This window comes from Ambystoma mexicanum, chromosome 2p (genome assembly GCF_040938575.1).
Source record: "Ambystoma mexicanum isolate Mex_15411 chromosome 2p, UKY_AmexF1_1, whole genome shotgun sequence".
Taxonomy (NCBI): domain Eukaryota; kingdom Metazoa; phylum Chordata; class Amphibia; order Caudata; family Ambystomatidae; genus Ambystoma; species Ambystoma mexicanum.
In genome coordinates this window covers 1331938443-1331953688 of record NC_090923.1, presented here as the reverse complement: position 1 = coordinate 1331953688, position 15246 = coordinate 1331938443, and positions in this window count along the sequence as shown.

The following is a 15246-nucleotide window of genomic DNA, read 5'->3' as shown; positions in this document are numbered from 1 at the left end:
GCAGTTGTATGTAACACCTGCCATGAGAGACTTCCTGCAACAATTTCTCAGGGCTCATCAAACAGGGTGAGGAGGCAAATCCAATAAGGTCATGCGCACGGACACACAGAGAGTGTTACAATGTGTCTTTATTCCTCTTGAGCTATGGTTCAACTGTCAAAACCCTGAACCCACATGACACCGGTAGTCCCCGCCCCCATCCCTAGCCCAACTTCCCATGTTTACTATTGTGACCCAAAACAGAGGCTGCCCTCATAACCATGTGGGATGGCTGTATGGTCCCATTGCAACGTGACACCTGCTATTCTTGCTTTTTGGGCTTTGTATCAATACTGATATTAAATGAGACAAATGTTTCTTTAACAATATATATTTTTTATCCTTAAGCAAGTGCAAGATCCAGCCAGCATAAGCAAAATCAATACATCTGGCTTTATAAAGGTAGGGGGAAAGATGAGTATTTCATAAAACTCCAAAGGATTAGCAAGCCTCAATAGTTGCACAGGCAGGCATATTGGTTTTGCCAATCCTTGCTTTTGGAGATTTGCCATTGAATAGAGCCCCCCCACCCCATGCTTCATAAGTTCAAGCATCCGCCTGGCCTCTGTCCTTCAAAGCTCCTGTTGCAGGCCAGTGGCCTACTGTTAGATCAGCCTGGTCAGGTGCCAGCTATATACCAATTGTCTGCAGGCATCTCAGTGTCTGACATCACTGCAAACATCAATTGCGTATAGGCCCTGGTAGAGCCTGGTAGGTTCTACGGACATTCTTCCTGCCATTTTCCCATCCATTCACCTCCTTACATTTCATCTGCAACCTACTACATTGTAGGACTGCATCTTCCAGGCCTTTGCGCTGACTATTGGGAGCATGCCAACATGGCCACGTCCGCATTCCCAGAAGATTCTCTGCGCGGACCGGAGATGAACCTGTGTTGCTCTGCATCGTCGTGCTTCCAAGGCGGGCACGTTGCCCCTGAGCTATCCTCCCAAGAGGCTCTTAGTTATTTAATATCTATGTTTTTTGCTCACCAAGTCCCAATTGCATTTTGGGTCCGGTAAAAAGCCACGTTATTTTAATGGCTCTTTTATCGCCCAAAACCCTGACATTTAAATTGAAAAATGAATCTTTGGTGACTTTGGTCACCAAAGGCCCTATGATTTTAGCTATACTTTGAAACTTGTGTTTTAGTCACATAATGCCCTCGAATTTAAATTGTACTTTTAATCTTGCATTTTGGTTGTCCAGGGCTCTTTCATATACATTGTACTTTGAATCTAGTATTTTGGTTTCAGAAGGCCATGTGATTTTAATTGTACTTTGAATTTTGTGTATTTTGGTCACCTTATTCCCTGAGATTATAATTGCACTTTCAGTCTTGTATTTTGGTCACCAAATGCCCTGAATCTTGCATTTGGATCGCCTAAATCTCTTTGTTGTGTTGCATTCTTACATTGCTACCGTATTCCTCCAGGTTCTCTCCCCACCACCCGCTGCCCACCCTTCCACACCTTGTTATTCCTTCTCCGAGCCACATTCCTCCTCCCCTACAGTGCATCCCTCGGGCCCATGGTACCAAGCAGCATCCGTGTGGATATGTGGATACTTTGAGTTTTGCAGGAGACGGCAGTCTATCAGTTGAGATGCAGATCTTTGCTTTGTGATACATGTTGGAGCCTTTCAGTGACTCGATGCACGCTTATTGAGTTTGTTTTGCTTATCAGCCAATATTTGCAGTTTTTATGACTCTACACAGGTCAGTTGGAGACGTTTCTCGCATTTATTCTACAAACAATTCCCAGCACATGCAGCAGTATTAGTAGGACTACTATTTGAACCATTTCTTGCCTTGAGAAAGACCGCAGAAGGTTGAAACACGTGTTGGCAAATCGTTCTGGCTGATGATAAAGCACTTTTTGAGCACAAGCTATATTGGACATTCATCTCGTGTTTTTTGTCTGATTGTAATTAGTCATTGTATAGACAGTACTCTGGAATATACTGAGACTAGCAGTGCAATATATCTAGTGGAGCTGAACCTTGGTGGGTTTTTGTTGTGTCATCCCTCGGGCCCTCCTGCTAATACTTCCTCGCTTCTTACCTGCACTCATTATGGACTCTGTGCCTCTTGCCCATTGTCCTAATCACTTCTGCCACATTTTCCACATTGTCCTATTGTGTTCCTGTCCTTCGGTCTATACACTAAAGTCCCCCAGGGCTACCTCATTTTCTCTAATCTCATCTAGCCTTAATGCCTCCATCCGTGTGCTTCTTGGTTCCCTCCCAGCTTTTCCAGCTACCCTTACCGTCGGGCTCTGGAATGGCCCGTCTATCTGTAATAAAACCTTCTTTATCACTGATTGCTTTGATTCTCATGACCCCGCATTGAAGCATCATTGAGACATGGATCACCCCTTTTTACTATGTGGCCCCTGCTGCCTTTCCCACGACTCTTCTACCAGTGTCTGCTCTTCCTGCTCTTCTTAAAGAGGTTTGGGATTGCTGTAATGATCAACAATGCCCGGTTCTATATCGTTAGGCAAGCACGCAAAATGTTGCACCTGCAATTGCAGCACAAAAGGTCACAATCCTGTGGGTGCAACCTTTTGTGTGTGGCCCTCTCCCCTTCCTTGCTGTGGGGTCCCCACGAATACCCAGCCACTACACGCCACCATGTGTCCCCTTGCCCTCGCACTCAGCATCTTCCCCACTTATCTCCTCGGAGCTCAGGTCTCCAGCTGCTGAATTCCCGGTTCCTTCGTAAATCTGCAGAGCACGCACCCAGAAGCCCCAGGACACAGAGCAGTACGCTTTTGCCCGCAAACTATTTGTGACTGGGTACCCACTCTGCAGACTGCAAGCGCAATGCCCACCTGTCTGCCACCTTTCCACCATTTGACCTTCCTCCACTAACCTTTGAATAAACTGCAACCCAACCCCTGTCCATCCTACTCACCATGTTTCTAATCTATTGACCCTTTGCCTTTCTCAACTCCTTCTCTGATCTGGACCTCCTCCTTTACGCCATCCACACTGAAGAGGCAATATCAGTCAAGTGAGACGTTAACCTGCCCGTAACCTCTTTACCCACTACTTCGAAATTGAATCCCTCCTTGCTGACAGACCCTTACCCTAACTCGATAATCCTGCCAACTGTCACCCTGCATCTCTCACCTTCGACTATTATTCTAAAACACTAGAACAATTCTTTAAAAGGATCTCCTCATAAAAAGAAACAAATTACCTCCTGGATGCTTTCTAATGTGGATGTTGCCGTGGGCATTTCATGCAATCGTCCCTCATCCATGTCTCTAACTTTCTGACCTCTACTCAGCCCTGTAAACACTTCTCTCTCCTAATCCTAATGGACCTTTTGACCCCCTTTAATGCAGGGGACAACACCTCTCAACCCTTGCTGACCTTGAAATCCAGTGTACCAATCTTTACTGTGTAGGTCTACTACATTATTCATCTGTCTTTCTCCATCTTGTGGAACACAGCAACCTCTGAGCCAAACTCCCCCTCTGTTGGTGCGGCCCAAGGCTCTGTCTTTGGCCCTTTGCCATTCACTCTCTACACCAATGTCAAATTGCCTCATTATACTACTTCTTTGCAGTTGATCTGACCTGCAGATGTTCTTCTCCTCGCCTACTTTTACTCCTGCCCCACTGCTCGTATATCTGTTTGTCTCTCCAATCCGTCTCTGCATGGCACCTCAATGTCTTATGCTGCACATCTCCAAAACTGAATTAATATATAGTCTTTCCTAACTTCCTCTTCCTCTCCCCTTTACCCTTTTTCTAATACTTCTACATCACCGGTGGCAAGGATTCACTTGCTTAAAATTAGGAAAAACCACTTCGTCCTTATTTCTAACTCCACCAAATCTTCCATACTGACCTTGACACTCAGCCACTTTGACTAGTGTGCCAGCATTGTCCATGACCTCGGCAAAGAAAGAAACGTGACCCAAAACCTGTACAATAAAAATAATCAAAAGGTCAAACTTCCATTGTACCTATTTGCATGGGAAATCAAGGTTTATTACACGCAAAAGTCTCAGACGGTCTTGTAAAACCGAACTGACACAGATCTCGTCATGCCCCAAGAAGTTACAGGTTATATAGCTGAAACTGCACATTCCATACATCTGTTACAACAGTAATCCCACTACCCTCATTGGCTAACACCTATATGACATGCTGATACCCCACTATAGTCCCTGGACTGATTGGCCACACCTTATCTAAGCCCTGCTCTCCGTCTCCTTATCTAATGGGTCTCATGGTATAGTCACTGCTGAGGGCTGTGGGACATTTTTATAGGTAGCTGGGGCTCTCTTTCTCTACCCATGTTCTTCATATACTGGATCTCTACTCTACTTTCCGTGCTGCCTGCCCGCACAATGGAGGATATCCTGTTTTCTCTGTCTTCTCTTTTTCTCACACTACACTACTGTGACATCACCTTTACTCTCAACAGAGGAGATCCCTCTGGCCACATTAATGTAAAAAACAGTATATATTGCCACACAGTCTTTTGCACCCCAAACAATTACAATCAACTCACTCCAATCACAGCCTCTACCTCAAAGGTGCACTTACATCTATGTATTCTCCCGAACGCCCCAGATGGGGGTTCTCCATCAATTGCATGCACAACTGGGTGCATCGCTCCTCTTCAAAGAACATGCAGGCCTTTTGGCAACAGCGCCCCTTTGAACTATTTATTTTATTTACAGGGTGTGGTCACTGCCGACGGGTGCCACAACCCAGCATGTGCAGCTGAAAAACTCCCACCCTCACAGAGAGTCTGGGATCAAATCGGGGTCACCAAATATGTAAAGAAAAACGTGACCCATAAGCTGTACGATAAAAATAATCGAAGGGCAAATAACCACTGCACCAATTTGCAAGGGAAAATAAGGTTTATTACACTCAAGTCTCAGACTGTCCCGTAGAACCAATCTTACACAGAGCTTATCACGCCCCACGAAGTTACAGGTTATATAGCAGAAACCACACATTTCCATAGATAGGTTACAAAATTAATCCCACCACCCTCATTGGCTACTACCTATACAATATGCTAATACCTGGAATGATTGGCCACACCTTATCTAAGTCCCTTCCCTTATACACGTGGTCCACTACATTGTCACAATTGAATCCTAATACATTATTGGTGTAAAGGTACACTGCTACAAAAATAAGTATTGACTGTCACGTGATCTGCTCCCCTTTGACCCAGGCACGTTCATAGTAAGGATGGCGAGGCCAACTCTGCTTTGATAAGACAATGGGCCTTCTCATTATACCAGATGCTGCCGCAGAAACAAGCTGCACCCTCGAGCTTGTACTAAATTTATTGGGAACACCTCTGCTACTCCTATCCCAAATCACAGTACATTTCAGACATGGCATTCGCCTTATCTCCTTTAAAAACCTGTTGCCCAGTAATGACATAATCAGTGAACCACTCTTTAGTCTGCTTTTCAGGGATTTATTTGCTTTGGGTATGCATCTACTTGTAATTCAAATGGGATGACCGCTCCTTAGGTGAGGACAGTAGTGCTCTAAATCTTCACCAAGCCTATTGACAGCACAGACACTCATGCCCTGTGCTCTTGAATTTGTCCTTCAAAGCGTGCATCCATACCTTCCCTCCCCATATCTAACATTTCCTTTCCCAGTCCTCCGAACTCTGCAGCTGGATACAATTAGCGTTTATCTGCACAGTTTGGGTGTCTCTGACCTCGGCTTCTTTTTTGGGGGATCGAAAATGGATTTGTCTTGGGACTGGGCTAAACAGAGCCTCAGCTCAACATCAGTGGCTTCTTCCTACTCATTGTGTAATAGGACTAGAGATCCAATATGGCGGCACTCTTGCCATGTTGAAGTGCTAACCTCGCATTTTCTCCATCACCTTTGTGACTCCATCTTATCTACCTCTGCCTACTTCAATTCTCTTCTCGCACCTTAAACAAGAACTAACAGGTACTACTTCTAAACAATGGGTCTTTAATACTCTGCCCTATCTATAACCGCTGCAACCACATTAATAGATTGGTTGTTCTTTCTGTGTTGTTATATGATATATCTAATGTGTCAAAACTAACTACAAGTGATGCATGCATCCTATGCCACGCAAAACTCAAACTGCTTACGCTGAGGCGCTTACTAATAGGTCTTTCTCAGCATGAACCTTTTTGCTTGGCTGGGATACAATACATTCATCCCAACATTTCCACCTTTACTTAATACTCCATTAACTAACCCAGCTGCTTCCCTTCTCCTATACTCAAAATCTTTGGGTACCCATGCCCTGCACACATGGCATAAGCTTCCCCCACTCTGGGCATATTCCTCCAGAGTGCACATCAAGAAACAACACATGCCATCGCCTCCCAGATCAACCCAATGCCATCCTTAATTCTCAGGGTCAAGTAGAGGGGAGGTGAAGGTACCATGGGGTCCGAAATCATGGTCTACTCTCATCATTCTTGGCTTTTCAACATCATCCCATTTTTCAGTCTGGGTATACACGTGTTTTGTGAGAGGTTGACATCTACCCATTGTTATTTACCCCATTATAGTCACACTCTTCGTCAGGGTCTTCGTACAGCATCTAAAAATCATTGAGCATGAGTAATGAATCACAAGTAGAAAAACCACGATAGGAACCAGTAACTTTACTGCTATTTCTAAGCATGACAGGGCCCACGGAAGCATTGAATCAAACCAGTCATCAGCATTTAGTCCTGCTTCCTTCTCCACAGCAATCCTCAAGTTGTGAAGGGCCGGTATCACATGTGTCATGGACCCGTTATCTGCATCATTAAGGGGAAATATATGTGCAACAAGACATGACGATTTTCTTGCAAACGCCCCCCTCTATAGCCATGAACAAATCCAGAATGTAACATTTCTGGAAGGTCATGAGTTGTATAGTGCATAATTCAGTCTTTATTGAATGAAGACCATGCTCCATTTGGTTCGCTAACTGAAGCATCTCCCACTTGGTGATCTGCAGCCACTTGGCCTTTGCCACAGTCTGGATACCTGGCACCAGGAGGGAGGTGAAGAATGTTTCTGTCTTGGTAAAAGACGAAACTGGTTAGGGATCGCCTTCAATTTGTCAGATGAGTCCTGCTACCATTAATTGGACCTTTTCCTGTGGCAGGACCTTAGTGAGCGGTGGGCACACTTGTGGGATGGAGGCTTGGTTGCTACTGGCGGCGGCACATTTATAACTGTCAGGTGTGAATCGGGAACTACCAAGACCAGTGAATGCAAAGTGGTGAGGGAACGGATGCCCCTCCAATATAGCAGAAGGTGCAGGTAAGCATATTGTTCACACACCCAATGCACATTCATGAATGCCGCTGTGACTTTTGTTATATCAGGAATGAATAATGTTTTATTGCAAAGAATGTTCGTTTCTAAAGGTAGAGTGACTTTTCCTCAAAAGCAAAAAGAATAATCCACTGGTTTCTGTACTTTTTCTAGCTTCTCACTTAACTCTATCCATGTCATCTTTGGCACATCATTTCCCCATATCTTGCCACAGTTTTGATTGATGCATGCCACTACATCTACCAAGAACCCCAGTAAGTCCCACACCCGCTGCACTACTCACTATTCCTGTCACCCATCTATCATTGGAAAACAACGCACCTTAAATTTTCTACAATGGTGTTATTTTACACCGGGCTTGTTCTTTCTTCTTGGCACACTCTTCATCATCTCTGTCCATTATGACCACTTGGACCGTGTGCCCATAGGAAAGACTTTGTACCCTGAACAGTGCAAGGTGTACCAAACATTGAGCTACGAGAGCTGGCATTTCTTGAGGTGTGAACAGCATGGTTGTACCCATTACATGAGGTATCAAAGAGCACAGATAGCAGTTTTCATTTGACCTTGTCCTACCCACATCACACATCTGATTATACCACATGTTGTCCATCTCGGAGTGAAGCACCTCTGCCATGGTCTCTAAAATCACTCCTCTATACTAATTGTAGTCTATCTCTGTTTCAGTTTCTCTTCTAGTGCTTGTTATACCCACATGTTTTACATCTGTACCATTTCCATACCCACCTTTATATGCCCCAACCATATCAAATAACCAAAGAGATAAAATATATAGAAAAGGCAAATAAGACAGCATATACCAAATAGCATATACATTGCACAACACTTGAAGTCTTGACCCTGCAGACGGAGAAAAAGAAGAAAGCAGACAAATCAACACTTTTCATCAAATTATAGGGATTGATCATTTGCAGCATTGTATTCAGAAATGAAGTTAAATACACTGTTACTTTATTCACTAGTATGTACATTTTCCTGAGAAGGTGAAGCGGTACTGAGTGCCCTTGTGACATCAGATAAGTGAACCGAGTACCACAGCTCCTTCAAATGAACTGCGAACGGGATTGAATAAACAACTGTGTAAGGGCCGTAGAATTGCCTGTCGTTACACTATCTCACAACGTTCTGCACATAAACTTGATCTCTGGGGTGCAATTGTGGTGCTGGTAGGCTCACTGGATCTGTTGGTGGTGTTGCAGCCGTCTCTTCTCTTCTAGGAGAAATCTATTGAGATAAAAACCTCATGATTTTGGTTAACTCCCTCAAATACCCCTGAAACACCTCACCCAATACTGCTGCTGCCCTGTGAACATCTGATGCTGTGTGTGTAGGTGTGAGAGGTGTATGAATACTTTTCCCCGTCACTATCTTGCGCAAGCAAAAGTGATGGTCCTTGCTTGGCTGCATTCTCAGGCTAAACAGAGCCAGAGGGAGACAATGCAGCCAATTCCTCCCAAATCTAGTACACATGCAAGACAGTCTTGCTTTTAACAGTCTGTTCAATTTTTCCACAATCCGGTGGTCTGAAGGTGGTACAGTTGGTGTTGTATCCCTAATAGGAATTCAGTTTCTTTAAACAAATTGTAGAGGAGCAGGTGGAGACCTCTTCTTTAGTACCCACCCCTTCACCACCATCCTATTGGAGTATCAGATGAAGGGCTAACATTGGGAATTCATGCACCAGTTTATGTGTCATGTCCATACCGCGTCGATTGAACGAAAGACGATATGCACTCAGACAGCCATTCAGAAGATATCCTCACATTGAGACAATGGAGGGAAGTTACCAAGAAGGATGTCAATTGCCTAAATGCAAGGAAGCAGCTCTGAGAATCATGGATGAAAATAAACAAAAGTCTGACAACAGCAATATGATGTTATAAAAAAGACATGTAAGCTTAAAATGAAACGATATGAAAATACTTAAGACTGACAATGTAACCAAATCACTAAGAGAAACATGTACCAAGAGATGAAGTTATCGTGAAAATAAGAAGATGTAGTAACGTGCTGACCAATAACTGTAAATACGCGGTAATGCAAAGTAGATAAAGCATTTAGAAGCTTGCTAAAAAGAGATATATATACATATATTATAGGATTAGGACAGACATTGGAGGAAAATGGACGACAGCGGCTCGTGTTAAAGAATAAACCCAGCTATTTCAAAAACAAGTCTAGAATCGCTAATGGAAGAATTGATGAAGAAGCTGTTTTCATGTGCAGAATAAAGGAGTGCGATGGCCTGAAGACAAGGGGGATATTTTGAGAGATGGGTGTAAGGGACAGAGAGGGGCCAGTGAATAGAACACATGCATGGGACATATTTCTGCTAAGATTAGGAGGGCAAGGACATTTGCTGATGCCAAGTATTGAACAACCATGAAGGCAGAAGCCTATGTGAGGTAGAGTGAGCAAGACTCTTAAGGCCAGAGAGGGTAAAGGCATTGTGGATAATTAAATCAAATAGCAGAAATTGAGAGGCAGAAATTGACAAATACAAAGGCTATTCATTAGAGCTTTGAGTTAAAATAGTGGTGTGCTCACACTCACTTGAATGTCCCAGAACAGTGAGCATACTATGAGGCCAACTACAAATGATAGAACTTGGCTAAGGATCAGGTCGATGACATAGGGTGGACTCATTTGGAAAACAAAGAACAAGTTGACGCAGCTTGAACACCTAAGTTTCACTTTTGTTTAAGTGCGGCTAAAACAAGTCAAAAGTCCAAGGTTGGATAGGGTTGCTAACCAATCAAAATGCCTGCCATGCACTTTCTTATACAATGTTATAGTTATTAGCCCGTGCCATATTCTCTGCTATAATCAGTATGTGACGTGCGTAGAACTAGCTCAGGGCTTGCCCTACAGACAAGGGGCAGCCAATAAGATATGAACACATATTATTCTACAAGTAGATATGTTCCCCTAATCCAGTCCCTCCCAGCATTAGGTTTTTGTGAAATGCCAAGTTGGATGTTGTCACGAATGACGTATGCAAAAGTATATCAACTCTGTGCAAGCAAACTTTGATGTGAATATCAAATATCTATTTTGATAGCTGTATTTCTCCCTGCTTTCTTTCATTGAGATTAAAGCAGTATTTTACCATCTTCCTTTGGTCTGTCCGATTATTTGGTCTTTGATAATTAGTGGTAATCCCATTGAGCACAAAGAAGACGCTTCAAGGTGCTAGAGAAAAAAATCATTAAAAAAGTGTGCCCCATTATCAGACTTTAGATCTCACATATCCCCCAGCGAGGAAAAACCTTGCGTACTAGAAATGTAGCCCCTGATTTAGCATCTGGTTGTGTGCCACGGCCAGCCTTAATCCAATGGAATAATGGGCAAACCACAACAATAAGATAACAGACATTTTTGCGCCTGTTTATCATGTCCTTGTAATCAATGTGGAGTTCCCGGAAAGGTCCAGTTGGACTGGGCAATGTGCCGCAGAAAGTCCTGAGAGTTTGTCCTGTACGGTAAAGGAGAAAAGTAGTACAATTCACCACAAATTCAATGACATATTCAACTAAGTTGTGGACAAACTAGTCCTCCTGAACATCTGCTGCAATATGCTGCTTAAACATATCTTCTGGGTAATTCAGTTGCTCAAGAGCAACTATAAGCAGTTCCTATGGCATTCCTACTTTACCTGTAATGTTTTCTCTCCCCACCAAGTCAGTTGGTGAAAGTGATCACCCCTTTTAACCCACAGGTCCTTCACACCTGGTGTGCATGACCTTGTAGTTCAATTATTTGTGTAAGCGGTGCTGCCATATATGGTATTGCTAACTGCAGCTGTTGAATTGCCACCTCAGGATATTCAGTGATATCTGGTTCCCACAAATACACTGCTTCTTTGGCTGGTCTGTCTGCGGCATCATTGCTGAGTGAAACAGGATCTTTGTTTTATGAGTGGGCATTGCACTTAACCACTACTACCATTGTGGGGTGTGACAAGGCATAAATTAATCTTTTTAAAGGCCACATTCTGTACATGCGTACCACCTGACCTCCTTAATCATCTCCTCTTCCATCTAGACAACCCTGAATGTACAGTGGAGGCAATGTATGCTGAATATATGGTCACTAAGCACCTTTGTGACGCTTCTAGTGCTTCAATGAATGCAGTCAATTCTGCTGCCTGTGCCGTAAAAATGGTTTGGAAACCACTTTTTAACTAACTCCCCATCTACAAGGTGCACCACTGCTGCACCTGTGTGCAGCTGACCCATCTCATGATCGATCGTCGATGACCCATCAATGAACAATACCTCCCCTTCGTTGAGTGCATACTCCATTGCCTGTATTAAATCATCGTCAGGACATTTATATGTAACACAATCATGCATTTCCTCTCCTGGCTGAACAGGCATTGAAATAAATGTGGCAGAATTTACCATACAACATCTCACAGTATGAATGGATGGGCTGGACAGGATAACTTCATTGCAGATGCTCTTTGTGCAGTTATTGTGGACTTGGATCATTCAAGAATTGCAAACACTGCTTGCTCTACATGTATCGTTACAGAGCATCCTATAGTGATTGTGGAGAACCTTTCAATCACGAAGGCCACAGTGAGCAGTTTCTGTTCACAAGGAAATTGACCCTGCATCAATGAATCTAATATTCCACTGTACTATGCCAAGGGCTTGTGTCACATGGATGTGTGCTGAGTCAACTCTGCAGTCATGACCTGACCATTGAAATGTGAAAAGAGATAAAAATTAAATTGTGTAATCGTGGGATGCTAGTATGGTGCATTACGTATAGCATTTTTGAGTTCCTGGAAACACATGCACACTTCTCCAGTCCCTGTCGCTAGAATAGTTGGGAATCCATGCCCTACAATAGTTACACAAACCCAAAAAACAGTTGCATTTCTTTAACAGTGTTTGACTCTGGTGTGCTTTTGGACTGCAGCTATTCTCTCTGGGGTTACTCATTTTCCTGCCAATGATATACTCTGTCCCAAATATTCCACCTCCTTCTAATAATATTACATTTTGTCTCTATACACTTTATACACTTTGTCCGCAAGCAGTGTTAGCAGTGTCACTGAATCTGCTCTACACAGGTCTTCTGTTGTGCTGGACATTAGGCCATGTATGTACTGAATTACAATGCTCTGTGCATGTATGTTACCCAAATCCATATGGAGTACTCTGTTGAAAATGCTGGGGGGGACCACAGTACCACTGAGGAAGTCTGGTGTGTTGCAATGTTTGTCCGTGGATACATGAACAATATGAGGTATTGGGAATCAGGGTGAAATGGAATGGAAAAGAACACATTTTTCAAATCAATGACTCTGCAATGTGTGGCCTCAGTGGGTATATTGCAAATGATCATGTCAGGAATTGGTACTACTGGAAACTGAGCTTCTACAATATTAGTCAATAGGCGTAAGTCCTGTATCGTCCTCCAACTTGACCCTTTTGCTTTTTTGATAGGATATATTGCCCTGTTACATGGGGACTCTGAAGGTCCTATGATGTCCTGCTGCCATAATGCCACACTTTTCTAATGTATTCCCTCATCTGCTTCTCAAAATAATGGATATTGTCATACCGTGGGTAATACCGTGCCCTCCTTTAACTTGAACTGGACCACTCCTATGCTCATCATGGGGATTGTCAGTCTAGAAAGTGCTGGGTACCCCTTCCATATCTTCCTGTAAATATGTGGGCATGGTTTTAGCAATATGTATAGGGTATGCTGAATCATTATTTGACATGGAATGCAAATATCATATATCTTCTCACTGTCATGGTCAACATCTTCAAACAGTTGTCCCTCTGACACCCCCCTGAATGGTTGGGTCAGATCAATGCACAAAATTGTACTCCACTCATCTCCCTCCTCGTCAGTTCCTATTCACACCACCTCTTTGTTTGCAGTCATCACCACTTCCAAGTCTAGAGCAATAACGGTGCCCGGAGCATGGTCTTGGAGAACAGCAAGACTACAATAAAATTCAGACGGCACTCTCCATTACTTGTGTCTGATAACAGGCACCAAACTCAACAACACTGTCGCTCCATACATGAACACATCTGGGTGCAAAGGTATTCCTCTAGTAGCCCTGTCCTATACAATGCTTGTGTTACTGGAAGAACCATGCCATAGCAAATTGCTGGCGTGAAATATACTACTCCTTCTTCTGTGAATGAAATCGTCATATTTAGCTTGCTTACAAGTCCCTGTCTAACACGTACCTGGTGTGTCTGCTGAAAATAATACTGTGGCTAACACCTTTTTAGTACCTACATTGATGGGTAAATCGTCTGTGAAGGGAACCAATTTTTTTACCCCAGAGAACCTGTGCTTATCCATTTCCTTTTCTGATAAGAGAAAGCACCCTTCCTTTATGAAAGATTTTGTTGCATCTGTATCAATGATAAAAACAAATGTTTTGCTACCTATCTTCACACCTACCAGTGGTTACTCTTCAGGGTACGCAGTGACTGACAGGATTGGACACGTCTGGGCTCTCATGTGGGCTATCCTAATCTGGACTAGTGGTTGACCATGGGAATAGGAAGGAGTTACCACCCACCACATTCGCCCCTGTATAGTGCACCACTGTGCCTTGCAGCACAGCGTTTTTGTCCCATAGTTGGGGTACTGACTGTTGTGTTTGCCATTGTGCATACACTGGTGCGGCATTTGGCACAGGGGTTGCATCTGTTTTGGCAAGGACTCCTGATACTGATACTTTTGCTGCTGCCCCTGCTGGGGCGCCTGCGTGGGCATGCCTGTGGTTATGATTCATTCAAAACCTTCCAGCCATCACCTTTTTGTTTTGCTAAAGTCACCCCGAGTGGGACGAGTATGCCCAGACTTGGGTCCCAAGTCTGCCCGGCCTAGAGACCCAAGCTACTCCTCATTGATGATGCCCAACAAGGCTGAAACATGTCTGGGGATGCTTGAGGTCTCGTGCAGAAGTGATGTGACCTAGTAGTTCAGGCTGGACTGCCCCTTTTGGGGTAGGACCAACCCTGATTTGCATATGGTTTTTCCTCTTCTGTAATGGCTTGGCAGGTTGAAAAGCAATGGTCTGGAGGGTTGCCCAGAGCTATGCCCGTGGTTATGATTAATTCCAAACCTTCCAGCCTTCCCCTTTTTGTTTTGCCTGGGGCGCCTGCATGGGGCCTGGGCCATATGGGACTCTTGGGGGCATTATTCCCAAAGGCTGGTGAAATGTAAGTGGGACTGTCGGTCATCTGGGGTAGGCATGGGGATCATATACGTAGGCTTGTCTACTTCTACATTCCTGCACAAAGTGGCCCATTGCCCACATGACCAACATTGTCCCGACCCTACACATTTCTGCCCCATCCCTCCAAATCCTGATCCTCTTCCTACTTGTCCTCCTTAAAATCCCCCTCTCCCTTGTTGATAACCTCCCTGTTAACTTGAGTTATATGGATAACCTTGGACCCTTCTGTCCACTCCGGTGCCATTCATTTGGGATCGATGTGATAACTGTGAATGTGTAATGCCAAAAATAATGTCTATTTTTTCCCAAACATTTCCCTGCAGTTGTATGCAGGGGGGAGTCCCCTGTGACACCCCTATATTTCCCTTATATTTTTTATAACCCTACCCCCCCCCCATATGTAATTGCGGAAATGTGCATGTCGAAATTCGACATTTTCATTTTCAACAATTTCCAGTTTGACATGATTTGATTCTTGTGTTCACCTGCCCTACAGGCAAACTCGTAATCACTGATCCTTCTATACTCTATACTTCTATACTCAACTTTGCAAATTTCTTCTGCACTAACTTAGCTTGAGCCTTCTGTGCATTATTCATCACTCCCTTTGCCTTCTCCTGCCATCACCTACAATGGTGTAGT